The sequence below is a fragment of the Anser brachyrhynchus genome (assembly GCF_964034855.1).
Source record: "Anser brachyrhynchus genome assembly, contig: SCAFFOLD_121, whole genome shotgun sequence".
NCBI classification, from domain to species: domain Eukaryota; kingdom Metazoa; phylum Chordata; class Aves; order Anseriformes; family Anatidae; genus Anser; species Anser brachyrhynchus.
The window spans coordinates 281,667-306,050 of NW_027663658.1; the positions used below are offsets into that span (position 1 = coordinate 281,667).

The window sequence follows — 24,384 nt, forward strand, 5'->3', positions numbered from 1 at the left end:
CCAGTATCAGCCCTACTGCACTCCAGTACCATAGTAGTAGCCGGAATCTTCCTGCTCATCCGCATGCACCCCCTGCTAGCCACCAACCAGACAGCCCTAACTGCCTGCCTATGCCTAGGTGCTCTATCAACCCTATTCGCTGCCACATGCGCCCTAACCCAAAATGACATCAAAAAAATCATTGCTTTCTCAACATCCAGCCAACTAGGACTAATAATAGTCACTATCGGACTAAACCTCCCACAACTAGCCTTCCTACACATCTCAACCCATGCCTTCTTTAAAGCCATACTATTCCTATGCTCAGGGTCTATCATCCACAACCTAAACGGAGAACAAGATATCCGAAAGATAGGAGGCCTACAGAAAATACTCCCAGTCACTACTTCCTGCCTAACCATCGGAAACCTGGCGCTGATAGGAACCCCATTCCTAGCCGGATTCTACTCAAAAGACCTCATCATCGAAAGCTTAAACACATCATACCTAAATACTTGAGCCCTACTCCTAACCCTTATAGCCACAGCATTCACCGCAACCTACAGCATCCGCATAACCATCCTAGTCCAAGCTGGACAAACCCGAATCCCCCCAATAGTATCAATAAACGAAAACAACCCACTAATCACCGCCCCCCTAACCCGACTCGCCCTAGGCAGCATTACAGCAGGAATAATCATTACCTCTTTCATCACACCAACCAAACCCCCCCCAATAACCATACCCCTTATCACCAAAACCGCTGCCATCCTCATAACAATCCTAGGAATCATCCTAGGCCCCTCATGTACAGGGCCACACCCCTCTAACGGCGCAAGCTTACATAGAAACATTATTATCAGACCTAGACAGATACAAAACCCCCTACAAGACCACGTATTAACTAACCCTGTTAACCCGACTCAGGAGCGCCTATAAGAGCGATTAAAATCTGTGAAAGGAACTCGGCAAATTAATAAGGCCCAACTGTTTACCAAAAACATAGCCTTCAGCAAATTAAACAAGTATTGAAGGTGATGCCTGCCCGGTGACTTAGGTTTAACGGCCGCGGTATCCTAACCGTGCAAAGGTAGCGCAATCAATTGTCCCATAAATCGAGACTTGTATGAATGGCTAAACGAGGTCTTAACTGTCTCTCACAGATAATCAGTGAAATTGATCTCCCCGTGCAAAAGCGGGGATGTGAACATAAGACGAGAAGACCCTGTGGAACTTAAAAATCAACGACCACCGCGAATCCTCAATCAACCCCACTGGGGCCACTACCATCGCAGAGCCTGGTCGATATTTTTCGGTTGGGGCGACCTTGGATGAGAACAAATCCTCCAAAAACAAGACCATACCTCTTTACCTAGAGCTACCCCTCAAAGTGCTAACAGTGACCAGACCCAATATAATTGATTAATGGACCAAGCTACCCCAGGGATAACAGCGCAATCCCCCTCAAGAGCCCATATCGACAGGGGGGTTTACGACCTCGATGTTGGATCAGGACATCCTAATGGTGCAGCCGCTATTAAGGGTTCGTTTGTTCAACGATTAACAGTCCTACGTGATCTGAGTTCAGACCGGAGCAATCCAGGTCGGTTTCTATCTATGACACACTCTCCCCAGTACGAAAGGACCGGGAAAGTGGGGCCAATACCACAAGCACGCCCCCCCCCCTCTAAGCAGTGAAACCAACTAAACCGTGAAGAGGGCCTTCCCCCACCACTTTCAATCCTAGAAAAGGACCAGCTAGAGTGGCAGAGCCCGGCAAGTGCAGAAGGCTTAAGCCCTTTCCCCAGAGGTTCAAATCCTCTCCCTAGCTTCACCCATGATTCAAATAACAACACTAAGCTGCCTCATTATATCCCTCCTATACATCATCCCAATCCTGATTGCCGTAGCCTTCCTAACCCTAGTAGAACGGAAAATCCTAAGCTACATACAATCCCGCAAAGGCCCTAACGTTGTCGGGCCTTTTGGCCTACTTCAACCATTTGCGGACGGACTGAAACTATTTACCAAAGAGCCCATCCGACCCTCTACCTCTTCCCCACTTCTATTCATTCTGATACCAATACTAGCCCTTGTCCTAGCCCTCACCACTTGAGCACCACTACCACTCCCATTTCCCCTAGCAGATCTAAACCTCGGAGTTCTCTTCCTAATAGCCATGTCAAGCCTAGCCGTCTACTCAGTCCTATGATCAGGCTGAGCCTCGAACTCAAAATACGCACTAATCGGAGCCCTACGGGCAGTAGCACAGACCATTTCATACGAAGTGACACTGGCCATAATCCTGCTATCAATAATCATACTAAGCGGAAGCTACACACTCAGCTCCTTTGCCGTCGCACAGGAGCCTCTATACTTCATTTTCTCCTCATGACCCCTAGCAATAATATGATACGTATCCACCCTAGCAGAGACAAACCGAGCTCCTTTTGACCTCACAGAGGGTGAATCTGAGCTAGTCTCAGGGTTTAACGTTGAATACGCCGCAGGACCCTTCGCCTTATTCTTCCTAGCTGAATATGCGAACATTATGCTAATAAATACACTTACAGCCATCATATTCCTAAACCCAAGCGCCCTAGGGCCACCCACAGAACTATTCCCCGTCATCCTAGCCACAAAAGTCCTCCTACTATCTTCTGGTTTCTTATGGGTCCGAGCTTCATACCCACGATTCCGATATGACCAACTAATGCACCTACTATGAAAAAACTTCCTACCCCTCACACTAGCTCTGTGCCTCTGACACATCAGCATACCTATCTGCTATGCAGGCCTACCTCCTTACATAAGGAAATGTGCCTGAACTACAAAGGGTCACTATGATAAAGTGAACATAGAGGTATAACAGCCCTCTCATTTCCTGTTGACCTTAGAAAAGTAGGAATTGGACCCACACAAGAGAAATCAAAATTCTCCATACTTCCCTTATATTATTTTCTAGTAGAGTCAGCTAATCAAGCTATCGGGCCCATACCCCGAAAATGATGGTTTAACCCCCTCCTCTACTAATGAACCCTTACGCGACCCCAATCATAACCTTCAGCCTCATCTTGGGCACCACAATCACAATTTCCAGCAACCACTGAGTTCTGGCCTGGACAGGACTGGAGATCAACACACTAGCCATCATTCCCCTAATTGCCAAATCCCACCACCCACGAGCAGTAGAAGCCGCAACGAAATACTTCCTAACCCAAGCAGCTGCTTCCGCCCTGGTCCTATTCTCTAGCATAACCAATGCCTGAGTCACCGGCCAATGAGACATCACACAAATAAACCACCCAACCTCCTGTCTACTACTGACAGCAGCAATCGCTATTAAACTGGGCCTAGTGCCATTTCACTTCTGATTCCCAGAAGTACTACAAGGATCGCCACTAATAACAGCCCTGCTACTCTCGACCCTCATAAAATTCCCCCCACTAACCCTGCTCCTACTAACATCCAAATCCCTCGACCCAGCTCTACTCACCGCCATGGCCCTAGCCTCAACAGCACTAGGATGCTGAATAGGACTGAACCAAACACAAACACGCAAAATCCTAGCCTTCTCGTCCATCTCCCACTTAGGCTGAATCGCCATCATCCTAGTTTACAGCCCCAAATTGGCCTTACTTACCTTCTACCTATACACAATCATAACATCAGCCGTATTCCTAGCCCTTAACAAAATCAAAGCCCTTAACCTATCCATGATCACAACCTCATGAACAAAAACCCCAGTGCTAAACGCCACCCTAATACTAGTACTTTTATCCCTAGCAGGCCTCCCCCCATTAACAGGCTTTATACCAAAGTGACTTATCATCCAAGAACTAACTAAACAGGAAATAACACCAGCAGCCATGGCAATTGCCATGCTATCACTGCTCAGCCTCTTCTTCTACCTACGCCTCGCATACCACTCAACAATTACCCTTCCCCCCAACTCCTCTAACCACATAAAACAATGATACACTAGCAAAGCCCCAAGCACACCTACTGCGGTCCTTGCCTCACTATCAATCCTCTTACTTCCCCTGTCCCCAATAATACATGCCATTGTCTAGAAACTTAGGATAACACCCCAAACCGAAGGCCTTCAAAGCCTTAAATAAGAGTTAAACCCTCTTAGTTTCTGCACATTAAGACTTACAGAATATTAACCTGTATCTTCTGAATGCAAGTCAGACGCTTTAATTAAGCTAAAGCCTCCCTAGACAGATGGGCTTCGATCCCACAAAACTCTAGTTAACAGCTAAATGCCTAAACCAATTGGCTTCTGCCTACAAAGACCCTGACGCACCCTAGTGCGCATCGATGAGCTTGCAACTCAACATGAATTTCACTACAGAGCCGATAAGAAGAGGAATTAAACCTCTGCAAAAAGGACTACAGCCTAACGCTTCAACACTCAGCCATCTTACCCATCACCTTCATCAACCGATGACTATTTTCCACTAACCATAAGGATATTGGCACCCTGTACCTCATCTTCGGGGCATGAGCAGGAATAGTCGGCACCGCACTCAGCCTATTAATCCGCGCAGAACTAGGACAACCAGGAACTCTCCTAGGCGACGACCAAATTTACAATGTAATCGTTACCGCTCACGCCTTTGTAATAATCTTCTTTATAGTCATACCCATCATGATCGGAGGATTCGGCAACTGATTAGTCCCCCTCATAATCGGTGCCCCCGACATAGCATTCCCGCGAATAAACAACATAAGCTTTTGACTCCTCCCCCCATCATTCCTCCTCCTACTAGCCTCATCCACTGTAGAAGCTGGCGCCGGCACAGGCTGAACTGTCTACCCTCCCCTAGCAGGTGACCTTGCCCACGCCGGAGCTTCAGTAGACCTGGCTATCTTCTCACTCCACTTAGCCGGTATCTCCTCCATCCTTGGGGCCATCAACTTTATCACCACAGCCATCAACATAAAACCCCCCGCACTCTCACAATACCAAACCCCACTATTTGTCTGATCCGTACTAATTACCGCCATCCTACTCCTTCTATCACTCCCCGTACTCGCCGCCGGTATTACAATATTACTAACTGATCGAAACCTAAACACCACATTCTTCGACCCCGCTGGAGGAGGAGACCCAATCCTGTACCAACACCTATTCTGATTCTTCGGACACCCAGAAGTCTATATTCTGATCCTACCGGGGTTCGGAATCATCTCACACGTAGTCACGTACTACTCAGGCAAAAAGGAGCCCTTCGGCTACATGGGAATAGTCTGAGCCATACTATCCATCGGCTTCCTAGGATTCATCGTCTGAGCTCACCACATGTTTACAGTAGGAATAGACGTTGATACCCGAGCCTACTTTACATCAGCCACTATAATCATTGCCATCCCTACCGGAATCAAAGTATTTAGCTGACTAGCCACCTTGCACGGAGGAACAATCAAATGAGACCCCCCCCAATACTATGAGCTCTAGGATTTATCTTCCTATTTACCATCGGAGGATTAACAGGAATCGTTCTTGCAAACTCTTCCCTAGACATCGCCCTGCACGACACGTACTACGTAGTTGCCCACTTCCACTACGTCCTATCCATAGGCGCCGTCTTTGCCATTCTAGCAGGATTTACTCACTGATTCCCACTACTCACTGGGTTTACCCTACACCAAACATGAGCAAAAGCCCACTTCGGGGTAATATTTACAGGAGTAAACCTAACGTTCTTCCCCCAGCACTTCCTAGGCCTAGCAGGAATACCCCGACGATACTCGGACTATCCCGACGCCTACACACTATGAAACACCATTTCCTCCATCGGCTCCCTAATCTCAATAGTAGCCGTAATCATACTAATATTCATCATCTGAGAAGCCTTTCCGGCCAAACGAAAAGTCCTACAACCAGAACTAACTACCACAAACGTTGAATGAATCCACGGCTGCCCTCCCCCATACCATACTTTCGAGGAACCGGCCTTCGTCCAAGTACAAGAAAGGAAGGAATCGAACCCTCACATGCTGGTTTCAAGCCAACTGCATTCACCGCTCATGCTTCTTTCTTATGAGATGTTAGTAAACCAATTACATAGCCTTGTCAAGACTAAATCACAGGTAAAAATCCTGTACATCTCATGTGGCCAACCACTCCCAACTAGGATTCCAAGACGCCTCATCACCCATCATAGAAGAACTCGTTGAATTCCACGACCACGCCCTAATCGTTGCCCTAGCTATCTGCAGCCTAGTTCTCTACCTTTTAGCCCACATACTAACAGAAAAACTCTCGTCCAATGCTGTAGACGCCCAAGAAGTAGAGCTGATCTGGACAATCCTACCTGCTATCGTCCTGGTACTCCTCGCCCTCCCATCCCTACAAATCCTCTACATAATGGACAAAATCGATGAACCAGACCTCACCCTAAAAGCCATCGGCCACCAATGATACTGAAGCTACGAATACACAGACTTCAAAGACCTATCCTTCGACTCCTACATAGTGCCCACCCCAGACTTACCCAACGGCCACTTCCGACTGCTAGAAGTTGACCACCGCGTAGTTATCCCAATAGAATCCCCCATCCGCGTGATCATTACTGCAGGAGACGTACTCCACTCCTGAGCAGTCCCAACGCTCGGAGTTAAAACAGACGCAATCCCAGGCCGACTAAACCAAACTTCATTCATTACCACCCGGCCTGGGATTTTTTACGGACAATGCTCAGAAATTTGCGGGGCTAATCACAGCTACATACCCATTGTAGTAGAATCAACCCCACTCCCACATTTCGAGGCCTGATCGTCCCTTCTATCATCATCCTAATCATTAAGAAGCTATGCAACAGCACTAGCCTTTTAAGCTAGCCAAAGAGGGACTTCCCCCTCCTTAATGATATGCCACAGCTTAACCCCGCACCATGATTTTCAATCATAATTATAACCTGATTAACCCTAGCACTCCTCATCCAACCAAAACTACTAGCCTTCACCACAACCAACCCCCCATCAAATAAGACCTCCCTCACTACCAAACCCACACCATGATCCTGACCATGAACCTAAGCTTCTTTGACCAATTTTCCAGCCCCAATCTATTCGGCATCCCCTTAATCCTACTATCCCTACTCTTCCCAGCCCTACTATTCCCGTCCCCAAACAACCGATGAATCAACAACCGCCTTTCTACTATCCAAACATGACTCCTTCACCTAATCACAAAACAACTAATAGTCCCACTCAACAAAAATGGCCACAAATGAGCCATAATATTTACATCCCTAATAATCATACTTCTTACAATCAACCTTCTAGGCCTCCTTCCATATACATTCACCCCAACCACCCAACTATCTATGAACATAGCCCTAGCCTTCCCACTATGGCTCGCCACACTACTAACAGGCATGTTTAACCATGTACGTGCCCCAGGGCCGGCTTAAAGTAGGCTCTATTGTCCCACTTTACTGCTAAATCCGCCTTCCAGAAGTGGTTTCACGCTTCTTTCCGTGTGCCCTATGAATAGGGAATGTAGCCCATTTCTTCCACTCCATAGGCTATACCTTGACCTGTCTTATTAGCGGGGTGCTATTGTGTCCACTGTTGTGCTCTCATTCGAGGTGGGCTGGCGACGGCGGTATGTAGGCTGTGTTGGCAAGGGGTGGTTGGGTTAATCGGGGATTATCGATTGTAGAACAGGCTCCTCTAGGTGGGTTTGGGGCACCGCCAAGTCCTTAGAGTTTTAAGCGTTTGTGCTCGTAGTTCTCTGGCGGATACTTCGGTAAAGTAAGTATCAAGATTTAGGGCCAGGCATAGTGGGGTATCTAATCCCAGTTTGGGCCCTGGCTTTCGTGGGTTTAAATCAGTCGTTGGTTCCTAAGATCATCTTAATGGTGTGTTTAGGTGCATCTTGGGCTTATGACAGCTCAGTTGCATTTTGATCTTAGTTAGCTAGGATAGGCATTTTACCACTCTTTACGCCGTGTCAATAGGACGGTTGATTTGGGTTTCTTGTATGACCGCGGTGGCTGGCACAAGATTTACCAACCCTTGAAGTTAGGCTGTTGCTATAACTAAGTCAAGTTTGCACTCATTGCTTAATGTTAATTACTGCTGAATACCCGTGGGGGCGTGGCTTAGCGAGGCGTCTTGGGCTACTACTTGGGTGTGCCTGATACCCGCTCCTCAAGGCCTGTATGGGGGTAGGTGGTCGAGGGCGTTTACACTGGGGCGCGGATACTTGCATGTATATATTTAGCAAAAACCAACCGTAAGGTTAGGACTAAGTCTTTTGTCCGCAGGCATGTTTTATGCCATCTTGGCAACTTCAGTGCCATGCTTTGTGTTAAGCTATGTGGACGGGGGTGTGGTTAGCTGATAGTTGAGTGGTGAGTGAGAGTGAAGTATATGAAATTATTGCTTGTGTTTACTATTTTTAGTACTGGAGTTTCTCTAAGTCCTAGGACTAGGAGGAAATGGTGTTTCATAGTGTGTAGGCGTCGGGATAGTCCGAGTATCGTCGGGGTATTCCTGCTAGGCCTAGGAAGTGCTGGGGGAAGAACGTTAGGTTTACTCCTGTAAATATTACCCCGAAGTGGGCTTTTGCTCATGTTTGGTGTAGGGTAAACCCAGTGAGTAGTGGGAATCAGTGAGTAAATCCTGCTAGAATGGCAAAGACGGCGCCTATAGATAGGACGTAGTGGAAGTGGGCAACTACGTAGTACGTGTCGTGCAGGGCGATGTCTAGGGAAGAGTTTGCAAGAACGATTCCTGTTAATCCTCCGATGGTAAATAGGAAGATAAATCCTAGAGCTCATAGTATTGGGGGGGGTCTCATTTGATTGTTCCTCCGTGCAGGGTGGCTAGTCAGCTAAATACTTTGATTCCGGTAGGGATGGCAATGATTATAGTGGCTGATGTAAAGTAGGCTCGGGTATCAACGTCTATTCCTACTGTAAACATGTGGTGAGCTCAGACGATGAATCCTAGGAAGCCGATGGATAGTATGGCTCAGACTATTCCCATGTAGCCGAAGGGCTCCTTTTTGCCTGAGTAGTACGTGACTACGTGTGAGATGATTCCGAACCCCGGTAGGATCAGAATATAGACTTCTGGGTGTCCGAAGAATCAGAATAGGTGTTGGTACAGGATTGGGTCTCCTCCTCCAGCGGGGTCGAAGAATGTGGTGTTTAGGTTTCGATCAGTTAGTAATATTGTAATACCGGCGGCGAGTACGGGGAGTGATAGAAGGAGTAGGATGGCGGTAATTAGTACGGATCAGACAAATAGTGGGGTTTGGTATTGTGAGAGTGCGGGGGGTTTTATGTTGATGGCTGTGGTGATAAAGTTGATGGCCCCAAGGATGGAGGAGATACCGGCTAAGTGGAGTGAGAAGATAGCCAGGTCTACTGAAGCTCCGGCGTGGGCAAGGTCACCTGCTAGGGGAGGGTAGACAGTTCAGCCTGTGCCGGCGCCAGCTTCTACAGTGGATGAGGCTAGTAGGAGGAGGAATGATGGGGGGAGGAGTCAAAAGCTTATGTTGTTTATTCGCGGGAATGCTATGTCGGGGGCACCGATTATGAGGGGGACTAATCAGTTGCCGAATCCTCCGATCATGATGGGTATGACTATAAAGAAGATTATTACAAAGGCGTGAGCGGTAACGATTACATTGTAAATTTGGTCGTCGCCTAGGAGAGTTCCTGGTTGTCCTAGTTCTGCGCGGATTAATAGGCTGAGTGCGGTGCCGACTATTCCTGCTCATGCCCCGAAGATGAGGTACAGGGTGCCAATATCCTTATGGTTAGTGGAAAATAGTCATCGGTTGATGAAGGTGACGGGTAAGATGGCTGAGTGTTGAAGCGTTAGGCTGTAGTCCTTTTTACAGAGGTTTAATTCCTCTTCTTATCGGCTCTGTAGTGAAATTCATGTTGAGTTGCAAGCTCATCGATGCGCACTAGGGTGCGTCAGGGTCTTTGTAGGCAGAAGCCAATTGGTTTAGGCATTTAGCTGTTAACTAGAGTTTTGTGGGATCGAAGCCCATCTGTCTAGGGAGGCTTTAGCTTAATTAAAGCGTCTGACTTGCATTCAGAAGATACAGGTTAATATTCTGTAAGTCTTAATGTGCAGAAACTAAGAGGGTTTAACTCTTATTTAAGGCTTTGAAGGCCTTCGGTTTGGGGTGTTATCCTAAGTTTCTAGACAATGGCATGTATTATTGGGGACAGGGGAAGTAAGAGGATTGATAGTGAGGCAAGGACCGCAGTAGGTGTGCTTGGGGCTTTGCTAGTGTATCATTGTTTTATGTGGTTAGAGGAGTTGGGGGGAAGGGTAATTGTTGAGTGGTATGCGAGGCGTAGGTAGAAGAAGAGGCTGAGCAGTGATAGCATGGCAATTGCCATGGCTGCTGGTGTTATTTCCTGTTTAGTTAGTTCTTGGATGATAAGTCACTTTGGTATAAAGCCTGTTAATGGGGGGAGGCCTGCTAGGGATAAAAGTACTAGTATTAGGGTGGCGTTTAGCACTGGGGTTTTTGTTCATGAGGTTGTGATCATGGATAGGTTAAGGGCTTTGATTTTGTTAAGGGCTAGGAATACGGCTGATGTTATGATTGTGTATAGGTAGAAGGTAAGTAAGGCCAATTTGGGGCTGTAAACTAGGATGATGGCGATTCAGCCTAAGTGGGAGATGGACGAGAAGGCTAGGATTTTGCGTGTTTGTGTTTGGTTCAGTCCTATTCAGCCTCCTAGTGCTGTTGAGGCTAGGGCCATGGCGGTGAGTAGAGCTGGGTCGAGGGATTTGGATGTTAGTAGGAGCAGGGTTAGTGGGGGGAATTTTATGAGGGTCGAGAGTAGCAGGGCTGTTATTAGTGGCGATCCTTGTAGTACTTCTGGGAATCAGAAGTGAAATGGCACTAGGCCCAGTTTAATAGCGATTGCTGCTGTCAGTAGTAGACAGGAGGTTGGGTGGTTTATTTGTGTGATGTCTCATTGGCCGGTGACTCAGGCATTGGTTATGCTAGAGAATAGGACCAGGGCGGAAGCAGCTGCTTGGGTTAGGAAGTATTTCGTTGCGGCTTCTACTGCTCGTGGGTGGTGGGATTTGGCAATTAGGGGAATGATGGCTAGTGTGTTGATCTCCAGTCCTGTCCAGGCCAGAACTCAGTGGTTGCTGGAAATTGTGATTGTGGTGCCCAAGATGAGGCTGAAGGTTATGATTGGGGTCGCGTAAGGGTTCATTAGTAGAGGAGGGGGTTAAACCATCATTTTCGGGGTATGGGCCCGATAGCTTGATTAGCTGACTCTACTAGAAAATAATATAAGGGAAGTATGGAGAATTTTGATTTCTCTTGTGTGGGTTCAATTCCTACTTTTCTAAGGTCAACAGGAAATGAGAGGGCTGTTATACCTCTATGTTCACTTTATCATAGTGACCCTTTGTAGTTCAGGCACATTTCCTTATGTAAGGAGGTAGGCCTGCATAGCAGATAGGTATGCTGATGTGTCAGAGGCACAGAGCTAGTGTGAGGGGTAGGAAGTTTTTTCATAGTAGGTGCATTAGTTGGTCATATCGGAATCGTGGGTATGAAGCTCGGACCCATAAGAAACCAGAAGATAGTAGGAGGACTTTTGTGGCTAGGATGACGGGGAATAGTTCTGTGGGTGGCCCTAGGGCGCTTGGGTTTAGGAATATGATGGCTGTAAGTGTATTTATTAGCATAATGTTCGCATATTCAGCTAGGAAGAATAAGGCGAAGGGTCCTGCGGCGTATTCAACGTTAAACCCTGAGACTAGCTCAGATTCACCCTCTGTGAGATCAAAAGGAGCTCGGTTTGTCTCTGCTAGGGTGGATACGTATCATATTATTGCTAGGGGTCATGAGGAGAAAATGAAGTATAGAGGCTCCTGTGCGATGGCAAAGGAGCTGAGTGTGTAGCTTCCGCTTAGTATGATTATTGATAGCAGGATTATGGCCAGTGTCACTTCGTATGAAATGGTCTGTGCTACTGCCCGTAGGGCTCCGATTAGTGCGTATTTTGAGTTCGAGGCTCAGCCTGATCATAGGACTGAGTAGACGGCTAGGCTTGACATGGCTATTAGGAAGAGAACTCCGAGGTTTAGATCTGCTAGGGGAAATGGGAGTGGTAGTGGTGCTCAAGTGGTGAGGGCTAGGACAAGGGCTAGTATTGGTATCAGAATGAATAGAAGTGGGGAAGAGGTAGAGGGTCGGATGGGCTCTTTGGTAAATAGTTTCAGTCCGTCCGCAAATGGTTGAAGTAGGCCAAAAGGCCCGACAACGTTAGGGCCTTTGCGGGATTGTATGTAGCTTAGGATTTTCCGTTCTACTAGGGTTAGGAAGGCTACGGCAATCAGGATTGGGATGATGTATAGGAGGGATATAACGAGGCAGCTTAGTGTTGTTATTTGAATCATGGGTGAAGCTAGGGAGAGGATTTGAACCTCTGGGGAAAGGGCTTAAGCCTTCTGCACTTGCCGGGCTCTGCCACTCTAGCTGGTCCTTTTCTAGGATTGAAAGTGGTGGGGGAAGGCCCTCTTCACGGTTTAGTTGGTTTCACTGCTTAGAGGGGGGGGGCGTGCTTGTGGTATTGGCCCCACTTTCCCGGTCCTTTCGTACTGGGGAGAGTGTGTCATAGATAGAAACCGACCTGGATTGCTCCGGTCTGAACTCAGATCACGTAGGACTGTTAATCGTTGAACAAACGAACCCTTAATAGCGGCTGCACCATTAGGATGTCCTGATCCAACATCGAGGTCGTAAACCCCCCTGTCGATATGGGCTCTTGAGGGGGATTGCGCTGTTATCCCTGGGGTAGCTTGGTCCATTAATCAATTATATTGGGTCTGGTCACTGTTAGCACTTTGAGGGGTAGCTCTAGGTAAAGAGGTATGGTCTTGTTTTTGGAGGATTTGTTCTCCTCCAAGGTCGCCCCAACCGAAAAATATCGACCAGGCTCTGCGATGGTAGTGGCCCCAGTGGGGTTGATTGAGGATTCGCGGTGGTCGTTGATTTTTAAGTTCCACAGGGTCTTCTCGTCTTATGTTCACATCCCCGCTTTTGCACGGGGAGATCAATTTCACTGATTATCTGTGAGAGACAGTTAAGACCTCGTTTAGCCATTCATACAAGTCTCGATTTATGGGACAATTGATTGCGCTACCTTTGCACGGTTAGGATACCGCGGCCGTTAAACCTAAGTCACCGGGCAGGCATCACCTTCAATACTTGTTTAATTTGCTGAAGGCTATGTTTTTGGTAAACAGTCGGGCCTTATTAATTTGCCGAGTTCCTTTCACAGATTTTAATCGCTCTTATAGGCGCTCCTGAGTCGGGTTAACAGGGTTAGTTAATACGTGGTCTTGTAGGGGTTTTTGTATCTGTCTAGGTCTGTTAATAATGTTTCTATGTAAGCTTGCGCCGTTAGAGGGGTGTGGCCCTGAGTTACTTATTTTAGCATTAATTCTCCTATATTCATAGGTTGACCTGTTTGTGATAAGGGAATCATCTTATTTTGGTATTTTTAGGTGGTGGAGCTTTGACGCACTCTTTTTTGATGGCTGCTTTAGGGCCCACGGTAGGATCAGTAGTAAGAATTATCCGCTAGTCGAGGTTGTGTCCTTTTTTAATGGAGCTGTCCCTCCATTAAATAGCTCTTAATCATCTCATTAGGGTTCAGGATGTCCGGTAGGGAGGATTAAGGGGGAACTTAGATTCGTTTCACAGGTAACCAGCTATCACCCAGCTCGGTTGGCTTTTCACCTCTACTGACAAGTCATCCCACTCTTTTGCAACAGAGACGGGTTCGCTCTCTTTAACTGCTTGAAAGTAGCTCGCTTGGGTTTCGGGGGGGCAAACTTTAGTTCACTTTGCTTGGTTGTTCTCGCTAAACCATGATGCAAAAGGTACAAGGGTTGATCTTTGCTGTCTGTCGCTTTGATTGTTTCACTGCTATTTCATCTTTCCCTTACGGTACTGGGGTCTCTATCGCGTCTAAGTGTCTTTTCTATCGCCTATACTAAGACTGTAAAATGCTTTAGTTTAATTAGTTTAGTAAATTCTTTAGTTTTGGTGTACTATTTGTGTGGTTGAGCTAGAGGGGGGGCTTCAAGACGATCCGGTCTAGTAGATATCTTTCAGGTGTAAGCTGAGTGCTTTGGTGTTATAGCTACGTCTTGATATTCTAAGTACACCTTCCGGTACACTTACCTTGTTACGACTTACCTCATCTTCAGCGTATTTATGGTATTAGTTATGTGGGATGTGGCTTTTGAGGAGGGTGACGGGCGGTATGTACGTGCCCCAGGGCCGGCTTAAAGTAGGCTCTATTGTCCCACTTTACTGCTAAATCCGCCTTCCAGAAGTGGTTTCACGCTTCTTTCCGTGTGCCCTATGAATAGGGAATGTAGCCCATTTCTTCCACTCCATAGGCTATACCTTGACCTGTCTTATTAGCGGGGTGCTATTGTGTCCACTGTTGTGCTCTCATTCGAGGTGGGCTGGCGACGGCGGTATGTAGGCTGTGTTGGCAAGGGGTGGTTGGGTTAATCGGGGATTATCGATTGTAGAACAGGCTCCTCTAGGTGGGTTTGGGGCACCGCCAAGTCCTTAGAGTTTTAAGCGTTTGTGCTCGTAGTTCTCTGGCGGATACTTCGGTAAAGTAAGTATCAAGATTTAGGGCCAGGCATAGTGGGGTATCTAATCCCAGTTTGGGCCCTGGCTTTCGTGGGTTTAAATCAGTCGTTAGTTTCTAAGATCATCTTAATGGTGTGTTTAGGTGCATCTTGGGCTTATGACAGCTCAGTTGCATTTTGATCTTAGTTAGCTAGGATAGGCATTTTACCACTCTTTACGCCGTGTCAATAGGACGGTTGATTTGGGTTTCTTGTATGACCGCGGTGGCTGGCACAAGATTTACCAACCCTTGAAGTTAGGCTGTTGCTATAACTAAGTCAAGTTTGCACTCATTGCTTAATGTTAATTACTGCTGAATACCCATGGGGGCGTGGCTTAGCGAGGCGTCTTGGGCTACTACTTGGGTGTGCCTGATACCCGCTCCTCAAGGCCTGTATGGGGGTAGGTGGTCGAGGGCGTTTACACTGGGGCGCGGATACTTGCATGTATATATTTAGCAAAAACCAACCGTAAGGTTAGGACTAAGTCTTTTGTCCGCAGGCATGTTTTATGCCATCTTGGCAACTTCAGTGCCATGCTTTGTGTTAAGCTATGTGGACGGGGGTGTGGTTAGCTGATAGTTGAGTGGTGAGTGAGAGTGAAGTATATGAAATTATTGCTTGTGTTTACTATTTTTAGTACTGGAGTTTCTCTAATAAGTTTAAGTTATTTTGTATGTGTTTGTGTGTATATGTACATCGTTCCGATGATGTCATGGAAGGGATGATTAATGGAGTTTTAGAGGTAGTTTGCTGGGATTGGGCGATGAAGGTTTATGCTACATGGTGGTTAGCGAAAGTTTACTGGTTTAGTTTGTGAAGCGCAGGGGTTGCGCTTAATGATTTGTTGTTTTGTGCTATGTCCAACGAGCATTCATCCAATAGCCCCATTTAACCCGGAGGGTGGAGGTAACATTAACTGAATGTGGTCAAAGTGCATCAGTGTCAGGATGATTCCCCATATACGCCAACCGTCTCATCGAGGGACCCTTGAAATATAGGATAGGCCGTGAGGCAGGTGTGTCCAGGCTTAGATTGTGGGACCCCCAAGATCACTGGGAATAGCCACCTGTGAGGTAACCCCGGAAAAAATAAGAGGAACCAGAGGCGCCAAAAAGCTGGAACATGCCGCGATTACGCATTGAGAAGGTGAAAGTACTCACAGATGCCACTTTGAAGGGCAAGGAGGGGTGAGTGAACCCAATGGATGGCCCTGACCGAGGAACCAGAGGCGCAAAAATGTGAGGAGGGCGAGGGGTTTAGGGGGAACGTATGGGCCTGAAGCTAGTCATACCGGACATTATGTGCAACGGGTTGCTGATTTCACGTGAGGAGTACGATTAATAAATCCGTCTGATACGAACTGCATGAGATATGTGGTGGAGAGTTGTTGTTGGAGCATGTCCTGTGAGCATTCATTAAAATGGGGTCTTGTTATGCGCTTGAGTGGAGTTGTATTGGGTGTTGTGCGGTATGGTCCGCACCATGAGCAAAAGCCCACTTCGGGGTAATATTTACAGGAGTAAACCTAACGTTCTTCCCCCAGCACTTCCTAGGCCTAGCAGGAATACCCCGACGATACTCGGACTATCCCGACGCCTACACACTATGAAACACCATTTCCTCCATCGGCTCCCTAATCTCAATAGTAGCCGTAATCATACTAATATTCATCATCTGAGAAGCCTTTCCGGCCAAACGAAAAGTCCTACAACCAGAACTAACTACCACAAACGTTGAATGAATCCACGGCTGCCCTCCCCCATACCATACTTTCGAGGAACCGGCCTTCGTCCAAGTACAAGAAAGGAAGGAATCGAACCCTCACATGCTGGTTTCAAGCCAACTGCATTCACCGCTCATGCTTCTTTCTTATGAGATGTTAGTAAACCAATTACATAGCCTTGTCAAGACTAAATCACAGGTAAAAATCCTGTACATCTCATGTGGCCAACCACTCCCAACTAGGATTCCAAGACGCCTCATCACCCATCATAGAAGAACTCGTTGAATTCCACGACCACGCCCTAATCGTTGCCCTAGCTATCTGCAGCCTAGTTCTCTACCTTTTAGCCCACATACTAACAGAAAAACTCTCGTCCAATGCTGTAGACGCCCAAGAAGTAGAGCTGATCTGGACAATCCTACCTGCTATCGTCCTGGTACTCCTCGCCCTCCCATCCCTACAAATCCTCTACATAATGGACGAAATCGACGAACCAGACCTCACCCTAAAAGCCATCGGCCACCAATGATACTGAAGCTACGAATACACAGACTTCAAAGACCTATCATTCGACTCCTACATAGTGCCCACCCCAGACTTACCCAACGGCCACTTCCGACTGCTAGAAGTTGACCACCGCGTAGTTATCCCAATAGAATCCCCCATCCGCGTGATCATTACTGCAGGAGACGTACTCCACTCCTGAGCAATCCCAACGCTCGGAGTTAAAACAGACGCAATCCCAGGCCGACTAAACCAAACTTCATTCATTACCACCCGGCCTGGGATTTTTTACGGACAATGCTCAGAAATTTGCGGGGCTAATCACAGCTACATACCCATTGTAGTAGAATCAACCCCACTCCCACATTTCGAGGCCTGATCGTCCCTTCTATCATCATCCTAATCATTAAGAAGCTATGCAACAGCACTAGCCTTTTAAGCTAGCCAAAGAGGGACTTCCCCCTCCTTAATGATATGCCACAGCTTAACCCCGCACCATGATTTTCAATCATAATTATAACCTGATTAACCCTAGCACTCCTCATCCAACCAAAACTACTAGCCTTCACCACAACCAACCCCCCATCAAATAAGACCTCCCTCACTACCAAACCCACACCATGATCCTGACCATGAACCTAAGCTTCTTTGACCAATTTTCCAGCCCCAATCTATTCGGCATCCCCTTAATCCTACTATCCCTACTCTTCCCAGCCCTACTATTCCCGTCCCCAAACAACCGATGAATCAACAACCGCCTTTCTACTATCCAAACATGACTCCTTCACCTAATCACAAAACAACTAATAGTCCCACTCAACAAAAATGGCCACAAATGAGCCATAATATTTACATCCCTAATAATCATACTTCTTACAATCAACCTTCTAGGCCTCCTTCCATATACATTCACCCCAACCACCCAACTATCTATGAACATAGCCCTAGCCTTCCCACTATGGCTCGCCACACTACTAACAGGCCTACGAAACCAACCATCAGCCTCTTTAGCCCACCTATTACCCGAAGGTACCCCTACACCCCTAATCCCCGCAGTAATCCTGATCGAAACAACCAGCCTACTAATCCGCCCCCTAGCCCTCGGAGTCCGCCTTACAGCCAACCTTACAGCAGGACACTTACTCATCCAACTCATCTCTACAGCCTCCATTGCATTAATACCCACCCTTCCTGCAGTATCCATCCTAACAATAATCATCCTACTACTCCTAACCATCCTAGAAGTAGCAGTAGCCATAATCCAGGCCTACGTCTTCGTGCTCCTTCTAAGCCTATACTTACAAGAAAACATCTAATGGCACACCAAGCACACTCATACCACATAGTTGACCCAAGCCCTTGACCAATCTTCGGGGCAGCCGCCGCCCTACTCACAACCTCAGGATTAATCATGTGATTCCACTACAACTCATCCATACTACTAACCCTAGGCCTCATCTCAATACTCCTAGTAATACTCCAATGATGACGAGACATTGTACGAGAAAGCACCTTCCAAGGCCATCACACTCCCACAGTCCAAAAAGGCCTACGATACGGCATAATCCTTTTCATCACATCCGAAGCATTCTTCTTCTTAGGGTTCTTCTGAGCGTTCTTCCACTCGAGCCTGGCCCCAACCCCAGAACTAGGAGGCCAATGACCCCCAACAGGAATTAAACCACTCAACCCGATAGAAGTCCCCCTACTAAACACAGCCATCCTACTAGCCTCAGGCGTTACCGTAACGTGAGCCCATCACAGCATCACAGAAGGAAACCGAAAACACGCCATCCACGCCCTAACCCTAACAATCCTCCTGGGATTCTACTTCACAGCCCTACAAGCAATAGAATACCACGAAGCCCCATTCTCAATCGCCGATAGCGTCTACGGATCTACCTTCTTCGTTGCCACTGGATTCCACGGACTCCACGTAATCATCGGATCCTCCTTCCTGACCGTCTGCCTCTTCCGACTGATCAAGTTCCACTTTACATCAGACCACCACTTCGGATTCGAGGCAGCAGCCTGATACTGACACTTCGTAGACGTCATCTGACTATTCCTCTACATAACCATCTACTGATGAGGATCTTGCTCTTCTAGTATATTAATTACAATTGACTTCCAATCTCTAGAATCTGGTATAAACCCAGAGGAGAGCAATGAACGCACTCATGTTCATATTCACCCTATCATCAATCCTAAGCGCCGCCCTAACCGCATTAAACTTCTGACTCGCCCAAATAAACCCCGACTCAGAGAAACTCTCACCGTACGAATGTGGATTCGACCCACTTGGATCTGCTCGATTACCATTCTCAGTCCGATTCTTCCTCAGTAGCCATCCTGTTCGTCCTATTCGACCTAGAAATCGCCCTCCTACGCCCCCTGCCATGAGCCGTCCAACTCCAATCCCCCCTAATGACCCTCACCTGAACTGTAGTGATCCTCCTTCTCCTAACACTCGGACTGGCCTACGAGTGAATTCAAGGGGGCCTAGAATGAGCAGAATAACAGAAAGTTAGTCTAACCAAAAAGATAGCTGGTTTCGACCCAGCAGATTACAGCCAACCCTGTAACTTTTTTATGTCGCCCCTACATTTAAGCTTCTACTCAGCCTTCATTTTCAGCGGACTAGGACTAGCCTTCCACCGAACCCACCTAGTATCCGCCCTACTATGCCTTGAAAGCATAATATTATCGATATTCGTAGGCCTATCAATATGATCCATCGAAAACCAAGTCTCCTCATTCACCATGGTACCAATTCTCATGCTAACCTTCTCAGCGTGTGAGGCGGGCACAGGCCTGGCCATCCTAGTAGCCTCCACCCGCACACATGGCTCCGACCATCTACACAACCTAAACCTCCTGCAATGCTAAAAATCATCCTACCCACAATCATACTTCTTCCAACAGCCCTGCTGTCTCCACCAAAATTTCTATGGACTAACACCACCTTATACAGCCTCCTAATCGCTGCCCTAAGCCTACAGTGATTAATCCCAATGAACCCTTACGCGACCCCAATCATAACCTTCAGCCTCATCTTGGGCACCACCATCACAATTTCCAGCAACCACTGAGTTCTGGCCTGGACAGGACTGGAGATCAACGCACTAGCCATCATTCCCCTAATTGCCAAATCCCACCACCCACGAGCAGTAGAAGCCGCAACGAAATACTTCCTAACCCAAGCAGCTGCTTCCGCCCTGGTCCTATTCTCTAGCATAACCAATGCCTGAGTCACTGGCCAATGAGACATCACACAAATAAACCACCCAACCTCCTGTCTACTACTGACAGCAGCAATCGCTATTAAACTGGGCCTAGTGCCATTTCACTTCTGATTCCCAGAAGTACTACAAGGATCGCCACTAATAACAGCCCTGCTACTCTCGACCCTCATAAAATTCCCCCCACTAACCCTGCTCCTACTAACATCCAAATCCCTCGACCCAGCTCTACTCACCGCCATGGCCCTAGCCTCAACAGCACTAGGAGGCTGAATAGGACTGAACCAAACACAAACACGCAAAATCCTAGCCTTCTCGTCCATCTCCCACTTAGGCTGAATCGCCATCATCCTAGTTTACAGCCCCAAATTGGCCTTACTTACCTTCTACCTATACACAATCATAACATCAGCCGTATTCCTAGCCCTTAACAAAATCAAAGCCCTTAACCTATCCATGATCACAACCTCATGAACAAAAACCCCAGTGCTAAACGCCACCCTAATACTAGTAACACCACCTTATACAGCCTCCTAATCGCTGCCCTAAGCCTACAGTGATTAATCCCAACCTACTACCCCTACAAATTTTTATCCAACTGAACAGGAATTGACCAAATCTCATCCCCCCTCCTAGTACTATCCTGCTGACTACTCCCACTCATAATCATAGCAAGCCAAAACCACCTGCAACAAGAACCCCTACAACGCAAACGAATCTTTATCTCAACCTTAGTCGCAGTCCAGCCATTCATCCTACTAGCCTTTTCCACCACAGAACTAGCACTATTTTACATCTCATTTGAAGCAACCCTCATTCCCACCCTAATCTTAATCACCCGATGGGGGAACCAACCAGAACGCCTAAGCGCTGGCATCTACCTGCTATTCTACACGCCAGTAAGCTCTCTACCCCTGCTAATCACAATCATACACCTATACGTGAAAATTGGCACCCTGCACCTGCCAACCCTACAACTAACCCACCCAACCCTATCCACCTCATGGACAGGAATACTATCAGGTCTAGCACTGCTCATAGCATTCATAGTAAAAGCCCCACTATACGGCCTACACCTCTGACTGCCAAAAGCCCACGTAGAAGCACCCATCGCAGGCTCAATACTCCTCGCCGCCCTACTACTAAAGCTAGGAGGATACGGAATTATACGAGTCACTCTATTTATGGGCCCACTGTCCAACCTCCTGCACTACCCCTTCCTAACCCTGGCCCTATGAGGCGCCCTAATGACTAGCTCAATCTGCCTACGACAGACAGACCTAAAATCACTAATCGCTTATTCATCCGTTAGCCACATAGGCCTAGTTATCGCCGCAGGAATAATCCAAACCCACTGATCATTCTCAGGGGCAATGATCCTAATAATTTCCCATGGACTAACTTCCTCCATACTATTCTGCCTAGCCAACACAAACTATGAACGTACGCACAGCCAAATTCTACTACTCACACGAGGCCTACAACCTCTCCTACCACTCATAGCTACCTGATGATTGCTGGCCAATCTAACAAACATAGCCTTACCCCCAACAACAAACCTCATAGCAGAGCTAACCATTATAATCACCTTATTCAACTGATCTGCCTTCACGATCATCCTAACAGGAATCGCAACCCTACTAACCGCCTCCTACACCTTATTCATACTACTAATGACCCAACGAGGCTCAATCCCCTCCCACATCACATCTATGCAAAACTCAACCACGCGAGAACACCTGCTCATAACACTCCACATTATCCCAATATTCCTCCTAATCCTCAAACCCGAACTGATCTCCGGAATCCCCTCATGCAAGTATAGTTTAAACCAAACATTAGACTGTGATTCTAAGAATAGAAGTTCAAACCTTCTTACCTGCCGAGGGGAGGGTTTAACCAACAAGAGCTGCTAACTCTTACATCTGAGCCTAAAACCTCAGCCCCCTTACTTTTAAAGGATAACAGCAATCCACTGGTCTTAGGAACCACCCATCTTGGTGCAAATCCAAGTAAAAGTAGTGAACCCCACACTACTAATCAACTCCCTCACACTACTCACGCTGACAATCCTCCTAACCCCAACCATCCTGCCATTTCTATTTAAAAACTTTAAAAACACCCCACAAGCCACCACCCGCGCTGTTAAAACCGCATTCCTAATTAGCCTAGCCCCTACAACCGCATTCATCTACTCGGGAGTAGAATCTGTCACCTGCCACTGGGAGTGAAAATTCATTATAAACTTTAAAATCCCCCTGAGCCTAAAAATAGACCAATACTCAATAACATTTCTTCCAATCGCCCTATTTGTAACATGATCAATCCTACAATTCGCCATATGATACATGGCCTCAGAGCCATACGTAACAAAATTTTTCACCTACCTACTGACATTCCTAGTCGCCATACTCCTCCTAACAACCGCAAACAACATATTCCTCCTATTCGTAGGCTGGGAAGGAGTACGAATCATGTCCTTCCTTCTCATCGGCTGATGACAAGGCCGAGCAGATGCCAACACCGCCGCCCTACGAGCCGTAATCTACAACCGAATCGGAGACATCGGACTGATCCTGAGCATAGCATGACTAGCTTCAACATTCAACACCTGAGAGATCCAACAAGCCGTACACCCCCACCAAACCCCAATCCTCCCCCTCATAGGATTAATCCTCGCAGCCGCAGGAAAATCCGCCCAATTTGGACTCCACCCATGACTGCCCGCAGCAATAGAAGGCCCCACCCCAGTATCAGCCCTACTGCACTCCAGTACCATAGTAGTAGCCGGAATCTTCCTGCTCATCCGCATGCACCCCCTGCTAGCCACCAACCAGACAGCCCTAACTGCCTGCCTATGCCTAGGTGCTCTATCAACCCTATTCGCTGCCACATGCGCCCTAACCCAAAATGACATCAAAAAAATCATTGCTTTCTCAACATCCAGCCAACTAGGACTAATAATAGTCACTATCGGACTAAACCTCCCACAACTAGCCTTCCTACACATCTCAACCCATGCCTTCTTTAAAGCCATACTATTCCTATGCTCAGGGTCTATCATCCACAACCTAAACGGAGAACAAGATATCCGAAAGATAGGAGGCCTACAGAAAATACTCCCAGTCACTACTTCCTGCCTAACCATCGGAAACCTGGCGCTGATAGGAACCCCATTCCTAGCCGGATTCTACTCAAAAGACCTCATCATCGAAAGCTTAAACACATCATACCTAAATACTTGAGCCCTACTCCTAACCCTTATAGCCACAGCATTCACCGCAACCTACAGCATCCGCATAACCATCCTAGTCCAAGCTGGACAAACCCGAATCCCCCCAATAGTATCAATAAACGAAAACAACCCACTAATCACCGCCCCCCTAACCCGACTCGCCCTAGGCAGCATTACAGCAGGAATAATCATTACCTCTTTCATCACACCAACCAAAACCCCCCCAATAACCATACCCCTTATCACCAAAACCGCTGCCACCCTCATAACAATCCTAGGAATCATCCTAGGCCCCTCATGTACAGGGCCACACCCCTCTAACGGCGCAAGCTTACATAGAAACATTATTAACAGACCTAGACAGATACAAAAACCCCTACAAGACCACGTATTAACTAACCCTGTTAACCCGACTCAGGAGCGCCTATAAGAGCGATTAAAATCTGTGAAAGGAACTCGGCAAATTAATAAGGCCCGACTGTTTACCAAAAACATAGCCTTCAGCAAATTAAACAAATATTGAAGGTGATGCCTGCCCGGTGACTTAGGTTTAACGGCCGCGGTATCCTAACCGTGCAAAGATAGCGCAATCAATTGTCCCATAAATCGAGACTTGTATGAATGGCTAAACGAGGTCTTAACTGTCTCTCACAGATAATCAGTGAAATTGATCTCCCCGTGCAAAAGCGGGGATGTGAACATAAGACGAGAAGACCCTGTGGAACTTAAAAATCAACGACCACCGCGAATCCTCAATCAACCCCACTGGGGCCACTACCATCGCAGAGCCTGGTCGATATTTTTCGGTTGGGGCGACCTTGGAGGAGAACAAATCCTCCAAAAACAAGACCATACCTCTTTACCTAGAGCTACCCCTCAAAGTGCTAACAGTGACCAGACCCAATATAATTGATTAATGGACCAAGCTACCCCAGGGATAACAGCGCAATCCCCCTCAAGAGCCCATATCGACAGGGGGGTTTACGACCTCGATGTTGGATCAGGACATCCTAATGGTGCAGCCGCTA

At 47.3% G+C, this 24,384-nt stretch overlaps 2 long non-coding RNA genes across 2 annotated transcripts in view; one reads left to right on the forward strand and one right to left on the reverse strand.

The window, feature by feature from the left end:
* Positions 1-868: 868 nt before the first annotated feature.
* On the forward strand, positions 869-23,890 carry LOC308187076. The gene is made up of 2 exons (XR_013944451.1): positions 869-968; positions 23,717-23,890. It is a non-coding gene; the product is annotated as an uncharacterized lncRNA (long non-coding RNA).
* The window catches only part of LOC308187075, a 99,845-nt gene continuing 92,090 nt past the window's right edge, over positions 16,630-24,384 (reverse strand). The window contains exon 3 of the long non-coding RNA XR_013944450.1: positions 16,630-16,874. This is a non-coding gene — a long non-coding RNA (uncharacterized lncRNA). The remainder of the gene's footprint in view (positions 16,875-24,384) is intronic.